General features: G+C 53.4%; 1 protein-coding gene and 1 long non-coding RNA gene across 4 annotated transcripts in view; both read right to left on the bottom strand.

Moving 5' to 3' along the window:
• Window positions 1-15469, bottom strand: part of ARHGAP23 (Rho GTPase activating protein 23) — a 79689-nt gene that overhangs the window by 55347 nt on the left and 8873 nt on the right. The window lies entirely within an intron of this gene.
• Window positions 913-15468, bottom strand: LOC138415136 (uncharacterized). The gene is made up of 2 exons (XR_011247131.1): window positions 6651-15468; window positions 913-6458 (listed from the first exon to the last, which is right to left on the bottom strand). It is a non-coding gene; the product is annotated as an uncharacterized lncRNA (long non-coding RNA).

Here is a 15469-nt window from a genome sequence, read left to right as displayed (position 1 = left end):
TCTGCTGCAGCAGGGGCCCTAATAAAGCCTTGCCTGAATTTCCTGTCTGGCTTCTAGTCAATTTTTATTGATTGGGGAAGGCTAAGAACCCTGGTCGGTATCACCATAACCACCCCACAACCTCACATACAGACAGAGCAAATCCTCTGCCAGCCGGTCCATCCCAGGCATGCAGGCAATGTGACACCAAGGCATGCCCGCCCGCCCACGCCTGGGCCTCTGACCCCTGCCCCAGTCTCCCCGCTCAAGGGCGGCGCCCCCTCCCTCCTCCTCCACCCTTCTGCCCCATTCGGATGCCTGCTTCTCAGCACCGCTTGTGTGCAGCCTGACGTGCCCCAACAGGCGAAGCTGACAAGCCGGCCAGGCAGGCCCGGGTCTCCCCAACATTCTTCAGTGTGCAGATAACCCGCGTCACTGGGAACCTGAGGACCCCATACTCGGTCTCACCTGCAGGGAGTTGAGGGGGTTGGCTCAGAGGGTCTCTCCCTATCCAGGATCAGTCTTGCCCTGAGTGGGGGTGTGGTGACACTCTTTTCCCACTCTGAAACTGGGCCCCAGGAAGGCTGGGGGAGGGGAAGTTGAGAGAAAAGGGAGGAGGAAGCACTTGTGATGCCAGAAATCCAGGGGGGACCGACAGTCTCAAGCAGCACCGAATCCCCTAGTTTTTCCAGGAGCAGTATGGCTTGGGCTTAGCACGTGGACTCCAGGGTCCTCTGGAGTCCAGAAGTTCTGGGTCTGTGTCCTGTCTCTACTACTTCCTGGCTGTGAGACCTTGGGCAAATTACTTAACCTCTTTGAGCCTCAGCTCCTCACCAATAAAAAGGGAATGACACTTAAGTTCCACCTCATAGGTTGCTGGGAAAATTAAGTCAATTAAAGGAAGTCCTGAGTAGGAATTCAATAAATGCAAGCTTTTGTTTGTTGCTTTTTCTTTTAAAAGGCTTTTTTATTGAGGTATAACTGACGTGTAACATTATATTAGTTTCAGGTGTAAAGCATGATTGGATATTCACATATATTTTGAAGTGATCACTACAAGTCTAGTTAAACATGTTACCACACTGCAGATTTTTTTTCCTGTGATGAGAACTTTTCAGATCTACTCTCTTAGCAGCTTTCAAGCATATAATACTCTATTATTAACTGTGGTCACCATGCTACACATGACATCCCCATGACTTTACTTTTTGACTCCTTCCACCCATTTCACCCACCCCCCACTTCTGGCAACCACCAGTCTATGAACCTGGTTTGGGTTTTTTGTTTGTTTGTTTGGAGGGTTTTCTTTTTAGATTCCACATATAAGTGAAATCATACTTACAGTATCTCTCTTTCTCTGACTTATTTCATTTGCCCTCAAGGTCAGTGCAAGATGTTTTCAGCATCTTTTGGATATTCACACTCTCACACACCCAACCACACTCACGTTCAGACATACAAACAGCTCAGCCCCACGTACACAAAGACACAGTGACACATACAGACGCTCAAGAAGGTCTGTACAGACCCAGGTGAACCTATTCACGTGGACATCACCATCATCTCCACTGCCAGCCCCCTACGTGCCCCACCTCTCCTTAATAAGCAGGGAGGGCTCATCAGGAGCCCCCACACTTTTGTAGCAGAACTTCTTCAGGCCCTGAACCTGTCTGTAGGCCCTTTGGGAATGAGGAAGGAGCAGCCAACATGAGACCCCAGGACAGAGCCTGCTCCCAGCGGACAAGGAGCATAGCGAAGGTGCCAGGCTGGCAGGGCCTCCTCCCAGCAGGAGAGCCAGTGCCCTCCTCAGGGACACCAGAGGGAGGGGTCTTTCCTCGTAGTGGGAAATGAGCACTTCCAGAGCAGGGTGAGTCTGGAGCCAGCCACAAAGTAAACAGCTGGGCCATTGCCCAGGCAACCGTGGCCCCGGCGTGGGCTAGGGCACACCACAGGCCCTCTCAACCCCTGATTTACTCCACTCAGCAGCCCCTCGACTGTCTCAAGGCATGCCCTTTCGGTAGCCATTCTGATCTCTGGGCCTGTCTGGGGACTCATCAGAAGGAAGAAGCCGTGCTTTCTCTCTTTGATAGCAGGCTTGTTGTTGTTCAGCCCTGTTAGTCCAGAGTCTCTTCCCAGCAGTCAAGGCCTGTGTCCTTCCCTCAGATTGGAGAGTGCTCCAGGGCCTGGCCTGAGTCTCTCCCACTAGACTGAGAGTTTCCTAAGGATCATAGCTACTACATTTTCGGAAATGTATTTGTACGGCTAGAGTGCTTTGTCTGTAGTAGGCTCTCAAAAAGTATTTGCCCGATGGTCAGAATGTGGACAAACTCGAACTCTTGCGCTTTGCTGGTGGGAATGCAAAATGGTTTATTTGCATTTTCAGAGACTGGACATGTGGACGTAGAAGGTGAAGGAGAGGAGGGGATGAACTTAGAGAGTGGTGTTGACACTACCACGTGTAAAACCAATGGCTAGCAGGAAGCTGCTGTAAAACACAGGGAGCCCAGTCCCACTGCTCCGAGATGACCCAGGGGGTAGGGTGCAGGTGGTGGGAGGTAGGCTCCAGAGAAAGGGGATATGTGTATATTTATGCCTGATCTCCGTTATTGTTCATCAGAAATCAACACAACATTGTAAAACAATTATATTCCAATTTTTTAAATGGTAGAAAACAATATGGTGGTTATGAAAAAAATTAAACACAGAATCACGATATGACCCAACAATTCCACATCTGGCCGTGTGCCCAAAAGAAGTGGAAGCAGGGACTCAGACACCTGTACGATGATGTTCACAGCAGCATATTTCATGAAGGATCCCTTTATGGAAAGGTGGAAACAACCCATTACAGATGAATTGGATAAACAAAATGTGATATATATATATATATACAATGGAATTTTATTGTCTTAAACTCTGACATATGCCACAATATGGATAATCCGTGAAGACATTGTGAATTGAAAGTGAAAGTCACTCAATCGTGTCTGTGACCCCACGGATTGTAGTCCACCAGGCTCCTCTGTCAATGGAATTCTCCAGGCAAGAATACTGGAATGGGTTGCCACTTCCTTCTCCAGGGGGTCTTCCCGACCCAGGGATGGAACCGGGGTCTTCTGCATTGTAGGCAGATTCTTTACCATCTGAGCTACAATGACCCATGAAGACATTATGTCCGTGAAGACATTATGCTACGTGAAATAAGCCAGATCAAAAAGACAAGTATTGGAGCATCCCTGGTGGTCCAGTGGTTAGGGCTCCACACTTTCACTGCAGGGGGCACGGGTTTGATCCTTGCTCTGGGAACTAAGATCTGACATGCCACGTGGTATGGTTAAAAAGCAAAAAAAAAAAAAAAAAAAGAGAGAGAGAGAGACAACACTGCTTTAAAAAAGAAAGATAAATATTGTATGATTCTGCTTTTATGAGATACCTAGATTCACAGAGACAGGAAATAGAATGGTGGCTACCAAGGGCTGGGGGAAAGGGGAATGTAAGTTATCCTTTAGTGGGTACAGAGTTTCAGTTTGGGAAGATGAAAAGGTTCTGGAGGTTTGTGGTGGTGATGGCTGCACAACGATGTGGATGGACTTAATGCCACTGAACCATAGTCTTAAAAATATATATATATATTATTGAAAGAAAATAGAACAAATGAACGGGTCCTCCAGTGGGGCCCAGGAGCAGGCCCTGCCCACAGTGGATGCCCAGGACAGCTGGGCACCGCATTCAGGGAGAACCTTTCCCTCCCATCCCTTTCCATTGTGTCCTCTCCGAACCCCCATTGTCATCTCTGGGGCCCTACTATTCCCCTGCAGGGGGAGGTCTCAGGACCAGGGGAGTCTGAACCTCGCACACAGTAGATCCTTAGCATTGGTATCAGGCTTCACTGGTGGCTTGGACGGTAAAGGATCTGCCTGCAATGTGGGGGAGCCAGGTTCAATCCCTGGGTTGCGAAGATCCGTTGGAGAAGGAAATGGCAACCCACTCTAGTATTCTTGCCTAGAGAATTCCATGGACAGAGGAGCCTGGTGGGCTAGTCCATAGCGTCGCAAAGAGTCGTACATGACTAAGCAACTAACACTTTCACTTACCAGCTATCAGAGGCCAGAGAGACGGATGCAGTGTCTTGAAATGCCACATTCCAAGGTGCCAGGACCTTGGAAGAGCTTTTCTAGCAAAGTCAGGCTGAGTATGGGGCTCCTGATCCCCTGAGGTCTGACCCTCCCCTCAAAGCCTACGTACATATGTTTACACACCACTTGTAACATGTATACACACACCAGAGTGTGCACGAAGAGGCAGATCCCTGTTCTCCCATGCTCTCTCAGGCACACACTCCAAGAAAACCACGCCCGCACGCTGAAGGATGCAGTCTTGGCAGAGACGCCGGCAGGTCCCACACGCGGCAGAGCCCCCTGCTGGCCCAGGTCTGGCACACTTATCTCCTTCACAGCCCAGACTGGGCAGGGAACCCTCATTCCCTCCACTCCCCTTCCCCGCGGCATTGTCCAGGCCCCTAACCAGGGCCCAGGGTCAGACTCTTCCTGTTACAGAAGAGCAGAAGGACAGAGCGACTGTGGACCCTCAGGAAGGGTCTCACTTTGGTTGGTCAAGTGGGCCTGGAGAGAGGCCAGAGCCCTTTCTCAGACTAGATCGTGTCAGGGGCATGCATTCCTGAAGGCCAGAGGATGCCTGCAGTGACTCTTCCCCAAAGTCATCATATCCGTTCTTCGACTCCACACTGAAAGGCTCATTCCGGAGGAGACTGGGGGAGAACCCTGGGCGTGGCTCTTCCTGTGGTCCCCTACTCCTCTCTCCAGAAGTTCTTCCTGTTGTCTGACCGCCTGGGCAGAGACAACAGGTGCATCCACTGGTTTCTTTCAGGGGAGCGCTCAGTCCAAGTCAAGCTGAGACCATATCCCCTCCCAGGGCAGGTCTCAGCAGATTCTGAAAGTCTACCCAAGGGCACACGGGGCTCCCTACAGGGAGAGGTTCTCAGCTCCACCCCTGAAACCACCCACCCCCTCAGCCCAGGCCCTGCTCAACCTGCCCAGGTCATCCTACGCCCCAGCGCACAGCGCACGGCTAAGAGCTGAACCTCTCCCTAATCCAGCCCGTGCTGCCCCTGAGGCAGCTGGAAGGGTGGAGGGGATGGTGGCTCTGCAGGGACAAAGAACCTCCCCTGGCTTCTGCCCAAGAGGGAGCTGGGATGGGTTCTGGGCTGGGCTCTGTGGTCTGAAGAGGACAGACGGCATTGCTTTCGGCCCCAGATCCTCCCCCTCACCAGGTGCCAGGCTCTGCAATTGGGGACACTGTGACAGCCGCAGCAGTAATTAATATTTGTTGAGCCCTTGCTATAAGCCAGGCACGCTTCACATGCATTATTACCTCATTTAACAGCAGAGCAGCTTCTTAGGATAAGCAAGACACACACCCACACATCACCTTGGCCTCTGGGGCCCCCCACCCAGCCTGGTGCTGAGCTAAACCATAGGGCACCTAAGGGCGTGGGATAGAAGGCTGGTGAGAAGGAGACTTCTGGCCCAGCCTTGAGAAAGCTGACCTGGAGAAAGGGTCACACTTGCCAACGGTTTTGACTCTAGTCCTTTTCTGGCTGTGTCCTCGAGTTCGCATAGGTTTTATTTCTTCAGTTACAAAACAAAGGTAGGTATTGCAGTCTGACAAAGTTGCTGGGAAAGCATCCTGGGAACCGATAAGTGGGAGGGGTTATAGCCCGGGCCCTACATCCCACCATCCAGGAGTGGACTCTGTTTCCCACACGTCTCCTGAGCCCACCCACTTCACCATGTCTACCGCTCTGTTCAAGTCTCCGTCACCCCTCTGGCCCCTGACAGTCCAGATGCATTGTGTTAAATATAAGGACCACCAGGCCCTGTGCAATGAGCCTCTGGGTTCCATGCCCACCACACCCCCTTTCTCTGCACTCTAGTTACCCTGGCCTCCTTCCAGTTCCTTTGAAGACTAGGCATGCTTCCAGCCTCAGGCCCTTTGCACATGCTGTTTCTGGAATGCTGTTCCCTCTTGCCCAGCTCCCTCCCTGCCTCATCAACCCACACCCTAATTAGTTCCAACCCACTCTGCAGTTCTCAGCAAAAGAGTCACTCCCCAGAGACACCTCCTCTGGCCCCCGGACCAGGTCAGATCTCACAGTACTCTTGAGATGGTGTCTATATATTTATGAGGTTATTTTGACCAACATCTCCCCCCGGGGCTGCAGGTTCTGGAAGGCTGGGACCGTGTCAGCTCCTGGCCCAGCATGGATGCTCAGCACACTTGTTTCTGAATGTTCAGGAATGAGTGAGCTTCTCCTCAGAGAGGGTAGATGGTTGGCAAATCCCCATTCCGAGGAAAGGTCTGTCTGGGGCAGAGGCTGCTTCAGATCTTTGTCCATCTTCTTGTACTGCCCCCCACCCAACTCCTTCCTCAGTAGGAACCAGATTCAGAAAGTGGGGTTGCTGGAAGAAGAGAGGCAGGGGTGAGGAGAAAAGGGAAGCTGCTTCGTCTCTTTTGCAGGGTCCACTGTCCCCTTACCCCAGCTGGCCAAGCCCTTGTCCACTCAGCACTGGCCCACCACACCCACAGCTCTCGCTCCCTGGAATTTAACATTTGTCTTTCCCTCCCCCACCTTCCTTTAACTTCTCCCTTACCCTCCAGGTATCAGCTTGACTGTTTCTGAATAGCTTCCCAGACTGCAAGCTAAGGGACTTGCCAGGGAGCCACGGACAGCAGCAGCGCAGATAGCAGCGCAGATTCAAGCCCAGGTCTGTCTGCCGGCAGAGTCCAGGCTCTCAGCCACCTCATCACACGCCTCATTACTACGTTTCTCCCTTGAGGCCCGGCTGAGAGACACGCCCCCCTCTAGGCCTCAGTTTCCTCCCGAGGTTTCGGCCACCCCCAGACTTCAGGAAAACAGGCAGAGATGGAAAGTGGTGGAGGAGACACAGGAAGTTCAAGGGGAGGAAAGAGGAGTGGAGGGAAGGAGGAGCGCAGAGGGTGGCAACCTCGGACCAGCCAGACGTGAGTAACGCCAAGTATGCGAACTACGCCAGCCCCTGAGCTATGAATAGGACGGTCAGGCTGGACGCCCAGGACGGCCCTCCACGCCCGCAGCCCCCGAGCCCAGCCCTGCACAAGGTCCCAAAATGGGGCAGAGGCCAAGGAGTCACGCTCGGGGGGCGGAGGCTGAGTGGCAGGATCGAAGAGGTGTGGTCATGCAGATAAAATGCAAATAGAGAGCAGCTGGCTTATCTGATTGGTGGGTCTCTGCCCTCCCGGAAGCGTGTCCCGAATGCCCCTGCTCACACTTGTTTGTGGCCCGGCAGTCATGGTTCCCCAACAGTCCTTCCGGTCACCCCTTGGATGAGTCGCAATGATATGTGCAACCTCTCAACCTGTTCTGTCGAGGCCCTGGTTAGGCTCTGCAGTTGAGATACCATTCCCTGCCCACCTCAGGGCCAGGTCAGCCTCTCCTCCTTGGAGCTCGTGTCTGACAGCTGGGCTTTTGGAAAATTACAGCAGCCCATCCCTGCCTCCCCTTTTCTCATCAATGACCAAAGTGGGGAGCACACTGGACCAGGAACAGGGCACTCAGTCCCCAGCCCAATGCAACCCCTTGTGTGCCCCTAAAAGATTCAGTCAACCTCAGAGCCTGGCTCCTCTTTCATTCTGGCATGACTGACTAGGTGTCCCCAAGGGCTAGGAGTCCAAGAGACCTAAGATCAGGTCCCAGCTGTGTGACCCCAGTCAAAGACCATCTTTCCTTCATTATGCCAGCCCCTACCTGGACTTCAAGGCTCAGCTGGGGGCGAGGAAAAGTGGCTACCTTTCCAGGATGGGGACTGTGCTCCCAGGCTCTTTCTTGTCTGGGAAAGCAGCCATGACACACGATAGCCTTAGTTAGAATTCAGAAAGACCCAGATTTAAATTTGGATGCTGGATGACCTTTGGTGGAGTAATTTAGCCTCTCAGGGTCTTGGTTCTTATTATCTGTAAATGTACAACCACTTCATGACAGTACTTGAAAACTGATCAAAAGAGGTTTCACCAAAGAATTCTCAACAATAGATTTGGAAAGAGGAGATGACAGAAAGGAGATTAATCATATCACCAACTGGTTTTTAACCAATCCCTACAGAAATTCTACCCAGTAGCACTGTTTCCATCTTTCAACTCCCATCATCTCTTTTGTGACCACATTTACACTGAGATGATGTCGTGGTGAAGACACCATTTGAATCTTCTGTAGGTCTGTCTCTCTGGTTAGATCTGGCCAATTTTCATGGTAATATTATTTGAGGGGTGGCAAGGGGTGTCTGCACTGGTGGATAGTATACATGCACATCTCAGAACCCCTTATAAAACCTTAGTGGAGCTTTTGGCTGGTGGGGAAGCAGATAAGGAACCTCTTGAGGGCAGGGCTGTTTCATATTCATTCATAGAGAGAGCCCGGAACACAGACAGTGCACAGGAAACGGCCACCAAATGAACAAAGTCCGGTCTGGTCTGCATTAAGATCTCGCCACTGCCTGATTTGCCCAGGCACTGAGCCTCCAGTTCTTGGCGTCAGGTCCCTCTCCTGCCCCAGGCTGAAAGTAGGGAGAGGGACACTCTCATGCAAGCCAGGCCTGGGAATGTCCTCAGCACCCTGGGCCACACCCAGTCTCAGAGAATGCTTTCCCTAGCACTGTGGGGATCTAAGCACCTGGAAGCCACTGGAGGAGGAAAAGGTCCCAGTGGGACAGGGAGGGGGACCCATTTCTCATCCCACCAGCAATCTTGGCCTTGCTGAGTGACCCCCATTACCTGACTCCCACTCTCCCCTCTTGGAGACGTGCCATCCCCTCCTGGGCTGTGGGTCCAACCTCAGCTGCCCCCTTATCCCCTCACCCCCACCAGGTGCTGCAGGGCAGAGGGGGGCACAGTGCCAAGGCTTCATTAGAGCTAATGAGGACTCAGCCCTTCAGATGCCAGTGCAAGATACAGGAAAGTACCAGAACCACCCGCAGCCCCCCATCATGGCCTGGTGCAACCAGGGGCCACACCCTCGGAAGAGGAAAAGGAGATTTAGAAGTGTCTTCTCAAGTACAGAGAGTGCCGAGGTGCCAGGGGAAGATGGGGATGAGGGGCCTGAACCAGAAAAGAGCCTCAGGGTGAGGGAGGGGTCTCATCTGGGCTCCGAAGGCCCCACGGTCCACCGCTCAGTCCAAAACAACCCACCAACAGACACTCGGTCCTTCCTTTCCTCCCTTTCATGGAACACAGCAGGTCAGAGCTGGGGAGACCATGGGATCTTGTCCACTCCCCTTGGGTCAGAACTGAGCAGCCTGAACCTGCTTCTCACCTGGCATCCAGCCTTCCTCTTCCTCCCACTTTTGCCTGTCCCTTCCCCTCTGCTTCTAGCTCCTCGGCCTTGGACTTTCTCTAGGCCCAGAGGTGGGGGCGGCCTCATATCCATTCTCTTTCAGAGAATGCTGGAAACTGCAGTGGCGGGTAGGGGTCTGCACTGCAGCTTCCCCTTCTAGCCTTTCGGGGGCTCTCAGACACAGCCTCTAAGTCCTGCATCTACACCCAATTCTCTCCAAGGAGCTCTCACACACTTTGAGGAAATAGAAAAGGAAGAAGCTGCAGACTTAGGAGCCCACAGTCAGATAGAAATCAAGCTAGGGACTGTTGGAAACCAGGCCAAAATGAGCTCTGTCCTTCCCTAATTAACCCCCACTTGGCGGCCAAGACCCTGGAGCGGCTGTCCTTCCACATGGCTCCCACATGTCCCCCTAGTCTGGCCACATTCCTCCGGCCCACACACCTCCCACCAGCCCTCCCACCCGAAGGGGCCGGCGCCGGGTCTGTTTCCATCTTGGCTGTGGGTCTGTCATCCCCGTGCTCCGCCCCAGTTCTCTCCTCCCAGGGATTCAGGCTGAGCTTTGAAAGGGTCACTTCAAAGAGGACCTGCCTGCCGAGGGCCCAGCCAGACCCAGGGCTGGCTGCTGGGCCAGATTCCCGGTGGCCGGGGACAAAGGCCCCACTGTTCCCTCGACCCCCGGACGCCCCCAAAGGCACTGGGCATGAGAAGTCTTTCTTTCCCCAGTTCTGTTCCTTACAGGCCCCGGCTCTTTGCCACAGGGAGTGGTCCTGATCCCTCGTCCAGCTAAGTCTCGAGGGTGGGGAGGTCAGAGAACTACCCATTTCCCACCCCCACCATTCACCCAGTACCTTTGGGCAGCCAGGATGTGGAGGCAGCTTTGGGCTGACTGCAGAGCCCGCGGTCCAGACACCTACTGCCCCTCAGTCACCAAGCCCTTCCCAGGCCGCTTCTCACACCCATCAGAACCACACCCATCCTCCCAGGCCTCCTCCAGGCAGCCTTTCAGGACTCCCTTTCCTCAGAGGTGCCCCCCAGCCCAAACCACAGCAGCCAGCCTCTCACTCTTCTCCCCAGTTCCTGACAGCAGGGACCACATCTCACCTGCTCCTCTAATTTCTTACCACACAGCGCTGATCCCAAAGCAGGGTCCTTAGGTTTTTCTGTGTTGACTCCTCATGCAATGCCTGAATTCTCTCTAGTCCGATCTGTGCTTGCTTACCTCCACTGGTGGGGGCCTCATTACCTCCAAGGACAGCTCTTCAGATTTCTCCAACCATAAAGGGTTCTCTTTATTGAGCCCAAAGTGTGTCATTTTCATTTCTATCCACTGATTATTGTTTGTTTAATAACAGTTTCAGCTAATAGTTGCAATTATCAAATGTCGGCCACCAGGTAAAGTATTACCTCATTTAATCCTTTCAACAATTTTGAGGGATTATTTCAGGGACAAGAAAACGGAAACCAAAAACAACTAAGTGAGTTGGCCAAGGTCATACAGTTAATAAGGGGTAAAGCTGAAATTTGAACCCCCTCAGGCTGAAGGCAAGGCCAGACACCCAATGTGCCTCCCAGCACACAGAGGCCACGCCAGACCTGGGGCTCTCATCTCCCGCTGGCCTGTCTATATTAGAAGGCAGACCACACTCCCCACACTTCTTTTTTCTTAGTTAGCTCCCACCAGCCTTTGTCAGCAGATGAAGTGTGGCCAGCAGATAGTGGCAGTTTGATGCTAATTCAAAGCAGTCCATTGGGGAACAGAGGGAGTCAAAGGGGAAGAAGTCACCTCCCTTGGGGTACACAGGCTGGAGGAGGCTGGAGAAGGTGGCCTTGGGCTTCAGGTTTACAACTCGAGGTGACTGGAAATCCAACACCCCTTCCCGTGAGAGATGGAGAATTATTAGTTGTGCCAGGCCCTGTCCCAAACCTGCTACTCCATCCACCCTCCAACTTGAAAGGGAAGGAATCTTCCACCAAGATGGAGTGGGCATCTGGGCTTAGCATCTCAGGGCCAGAGAGATGAAAAGGGAACAGCCATCTTTAATCCAACTTGTCATCTTTTTCCCACCTGCCCGTTGCTCTGCATCACTCCCTTAGAACTCTGGGGAAGGAAGGGAGGGAGTGAGAGCAAGAGAGAAGTCAGAAAGCTGGGGGCCCCCAGTGGCCTTGGAGGGCAGGTGTGATAGGGTGTGGGCGAGCTTTTTTTTTGGCCATGCCACACGACTTGAAGGATCTTAGCTCCTGTCCAGGTTCCGGGGGGCAAGCTCCTAACCACTGGACTGCCTGGTAAGTCCCCAGGGTGAGCTTTCCTTTCCTCTCCAGGTTTGGCTCAGGCAGTCCTGGCACAGAGAATAAGATGGTGCACCTCTAGGCTACCTTCCCAAGACTCTAACCCAGTTACCTCCAAAGGATTAGACTACAGGATTCCATGGTTTTTCTGCATAGTCAGTCAGTCAGTCAGTCAACAAACATTCTCAGAGCTCTGGCTGTATACCAGGCTCTGTGGATACCCAGATAAACACAGCACCTCTGAGGCTGTTAGAATAAGCATGGTCAACTCCGTAGCTCTTCCACTTACTAGCTGGGTGACCTCAGGAAGCCATATAATTCTTTGTGTCAGTGTCTTCATCCGTCACATGGGATGGGGACAATGCACCCCATTGGAAGTGGTGGCCATGATTATTTTTCTTGCCCTCAAATAACTCCAGTCTGGCAGGGAGACTGATGTGTAGACCAAGCATCCCGATGCTGGTCAGAACTGGCACAGAGCACCCTAGAGGGCCAGGGAAGGGGCTGCTCCCCGGCCTGCATTTCACAAACATTTATGGAGGGCTGGCAGCTCTGTGCCAGGCACTGTGCTGGCCACTAGGGACACAGAGATGAACAGGACACATTGTCCACTTGTCCCGGCTTCTCCCTGCCCTCCCTTTTCCCTCCCAGTGTCAGAACCCTGCACTGGAATGGGGCACCCAGGACAGAGCTGTATGGGGAAAGGCACAGGCCGGGAGCCTGGGAGTCAGAACCCCTGGGTTCCCGTCCACCACTCTCTGGCCTCAGGCTCCCCACTGCTGGACAAGATGGCCCCTCTGGTCCTGACCCACTCTGACAGGTGACAAGCTCCACCCCGACAGAGATTTCAACTGGCCCCAGAGTCCATCCCAGCCTGCTGTCCCACTGAGGCAGTGAGGAGGAGACATCAGCCTGGTACTGATTGGCACTGCCCTGCTGACAAACTGGCACAATTTCACATGAAAGAGGGGGGCCTGGATCTAAAGGCGGGTATTCGAAGGGGGTGGAGGGTGCTAGGGGAAAGGCAGAGCCAGCTCCCACAGGCCCTATTCATGGCTCTCTCTGGGGAGGGAGAGAGAGCAGGATAATTAAAACCAGGCTTTGTCCAAACCCCTGACCAAGCCAATATCTCACCTTTGAACCCCTGCAGCCAACAGAGCACAGCTGATGCCCCTTTGGAAGGAAAACACCAATGAACCAAGCCACGGACTAAGTGTGGTGGGTTGGCATGGGGTGGGATGGGGGGCTGGAGGAGTAAATGAGCCAATTCTCCACCCATCAAACACGGATGGACACCTGAGGCTTGGCCATCCTGAGGCATCTTGTCCCCATTTCTGTCTCAGCTGAAAGACAAGCCACCAAGCTCCAATTCAGCAAGAGATTGACCTTGATCTTGGCCTGTGTCCAAGACAGACCCAGATTCAGGGTGGGAGTAACAGCAGACAAGCCAGGTCATGAGACGTAGGGTAGTGGAGTGAGATCGTGAACTTGAGCCAGACTGCTGGGTTCCTGTCCTGGCTCTGCCACTCATTAGTAATGTGATTGTGGCCACGCTATTGGTTCTCTGTGCCTCAGTGTCTTCAACTGACAAGTGGGGATAATAAAATAATAGTACCCACATCACTGTGGTTTTGTGAGGACTGAAAGATGTAACATATAAATCCTGGCCCAGAGAAATTGCTATCTATGTCTTAGCTATCAGCTCTACTATTAAAGCAACTCCTCATCCTTACGACACGTTTTTTTCTAGCACTAATGTATATGCTCATTTGAATATATTTGCATCTCCCATGAATATCTCCAGATTTTTACACTGGAATCCAACATCATAGGAATCTACCTAGCCCACTACACCAGAGGAAACTTCCCTGCATGATGCTCCAGGCTAGCCTGGGATGCTACAGCTTATAAACTTCTCCCTAGAAGTTCTCTCAAAGAGCTAACTGCAGTCCTTCATTTGGTAACTTATTCCATTCTCCTTTGTAGACCCTCTTTTAATCTGATACATCATGAAGTCCTTAAGTATCTCTGCAATACAGGATGAAGCAATAAATGCCTCTGCCCACTCCTGCACTCTCTGTTCTGTAACCAGCAGCCTCCCTCATCCCCCACTCAAAGTGCTGCACCCATGGGGGCCCAGTCAGGCTTCCTGCACCCCTGGCCCATGAGCTCAGAGCTGGCCTGAGGCGGGAGCACAGAGGTCCCCGTCCAGGCTGCCTAAACACAGGGCCTATTCCCAGGGTCCAGTCCCTTTCTGCTTCAGCTGAGATCCTCAAAAGCCTGCCCCATTCTCCATGGTGTCCCAAAGCCACCTTCCTAATACTACCCCCCTCCTCAGAGTTTCATCTTGTGCCGTGACTCCCATCAGAAGATCCGGCACTATTGTTGTATAGTCTCGGCCCCTAATATCCACCCTACCTGCTCCTAGGGCTTGGCTTTTGAAGCCTTCATATCCAGCATTGAAGGATTTATGTATTGAAACCTAGGGTGGACCCAAACACTTTCTGAGCAAGTAGAAGAGCCTGGGGCGGGGGGGCCTTTGGGCTGTGTTTGGAGGTGAGATGACTGGTTATGTAACTGAGATTCAAACTGCATGCCAATGAGTGCATCTCAGTAAGAGCGGCCACTCTGAGGAATGGGGTTGTTGCCCTGGCAGAGGGGGAGGACCCCAGGAGATCAAATGCCATCCACCTTCAGCAGACAGGGTGGGGCTTGGGGTGGAGATAGTTGGGGGGGGGTGGGGATGAAGTAGGTGGTGGAGTGTGTGTGGAGGGGGCGATCCAAGGAACTCAAGGATAATGACCTCCACTTCCATCCCCTGTCCATCCTGAAATTCAAGTTTGTAATTAGGAAACACTTTTGGCTGAAAGGTAGAGGGGGAGTCGGGGATAGAGATGCAGATTAAGGGAGAACTGTGCACACATCCAGCTTCTGAGGTACACACCATGCTCAGGGATTCCAAAGCACCAGACCCCAGCTCAACACTGAGCAGATGGTTGGGGAGGAATAGCCCTAAATCTTCCAGCCGCGTTAAAAGAGCAAGAGACCTCTGCCCAGGCCTTGATCCCAACCTGGACCCCCCAGAGAACTTTTTTCCCCAGCTCCGAAAACCACTAACCTTACAGTGTTCAACTCTTCAGCTTGGAAAGAGGGGGACTGTGTTTTGGGGTGGTGCTCCAGCAGAACTGGGCAGTCAGGCTCAGAGGTATGGAGGGGGCTGGCCTCAATGGAGCCCGCAGGCCCCTGCTGGCCCCTCCCCAGCCTCAGCAGCTGGCAGATGAAAGAACCCAAGCAAAGCAGCCCAGCGCTGAGTAATGCCCCTGGCACCCCGTGCCCAGACCCACCCACAGCCAGCCTGAGAGGGCAGAAGGGAGGGCAGCTGCGCCTGAAGGACCGGGGGTCCCGGCCCTGTTTCTCTTCCTCAGGACCCAGTGGGGCGGTGGACCCGCGCAGGGCAGCTTGTCGGTGGTCCGGCCCGGCAGGAGGGGAGTGTGGCCCAGGGAGGGGGTGTCCGGCCACAGTGGCCAAGGACATCCCGCTCTGGGAACCCCCTCCCCCACTCCCTCTCCCTCCAGCTGTGCCGGGGCCTCGCCAACGGAAAACGAAAACTCGGGCAGAGGAAACGGCGGCAGGCGCCCCGCCTGAAAAACCCGGACAAAAGGCGCGGGCCTCCTGCCCTCGCTGCCCGGCCGCCGGGGGCCTGGCACCGCTGCCCGGGTCGCTGCCCCTGGCCCTGGCAGCCCAGTGCGCGTCCCGACCCCCTGACTACCTTCCTCCTTCCCGTCCTTTGCCCAGGGCAGCTCCCGCTCCAGCCCC

The sequence above is a fragment of the Ovis canadensis genome, chromosome 11, assembly GCF_042477335.2.
Source record: "Ovis canadensis isolate MfBH-ARS-UI-01 breed Bighorn chromosome 11, ARS-UI_OviCan_v2, whole genome shotgun sequence".
Taxonomy (NCBI): Eukaryota; Metazoa; Chordata; class Mammalia; order Artiodactyla; family Bovidae; genus Ovis; species Ovis canadensis.
Note: the sequence above shows the minus strand (reverse complement) of the source record. Positions and strands in the feature narration are given on the sequence as shown.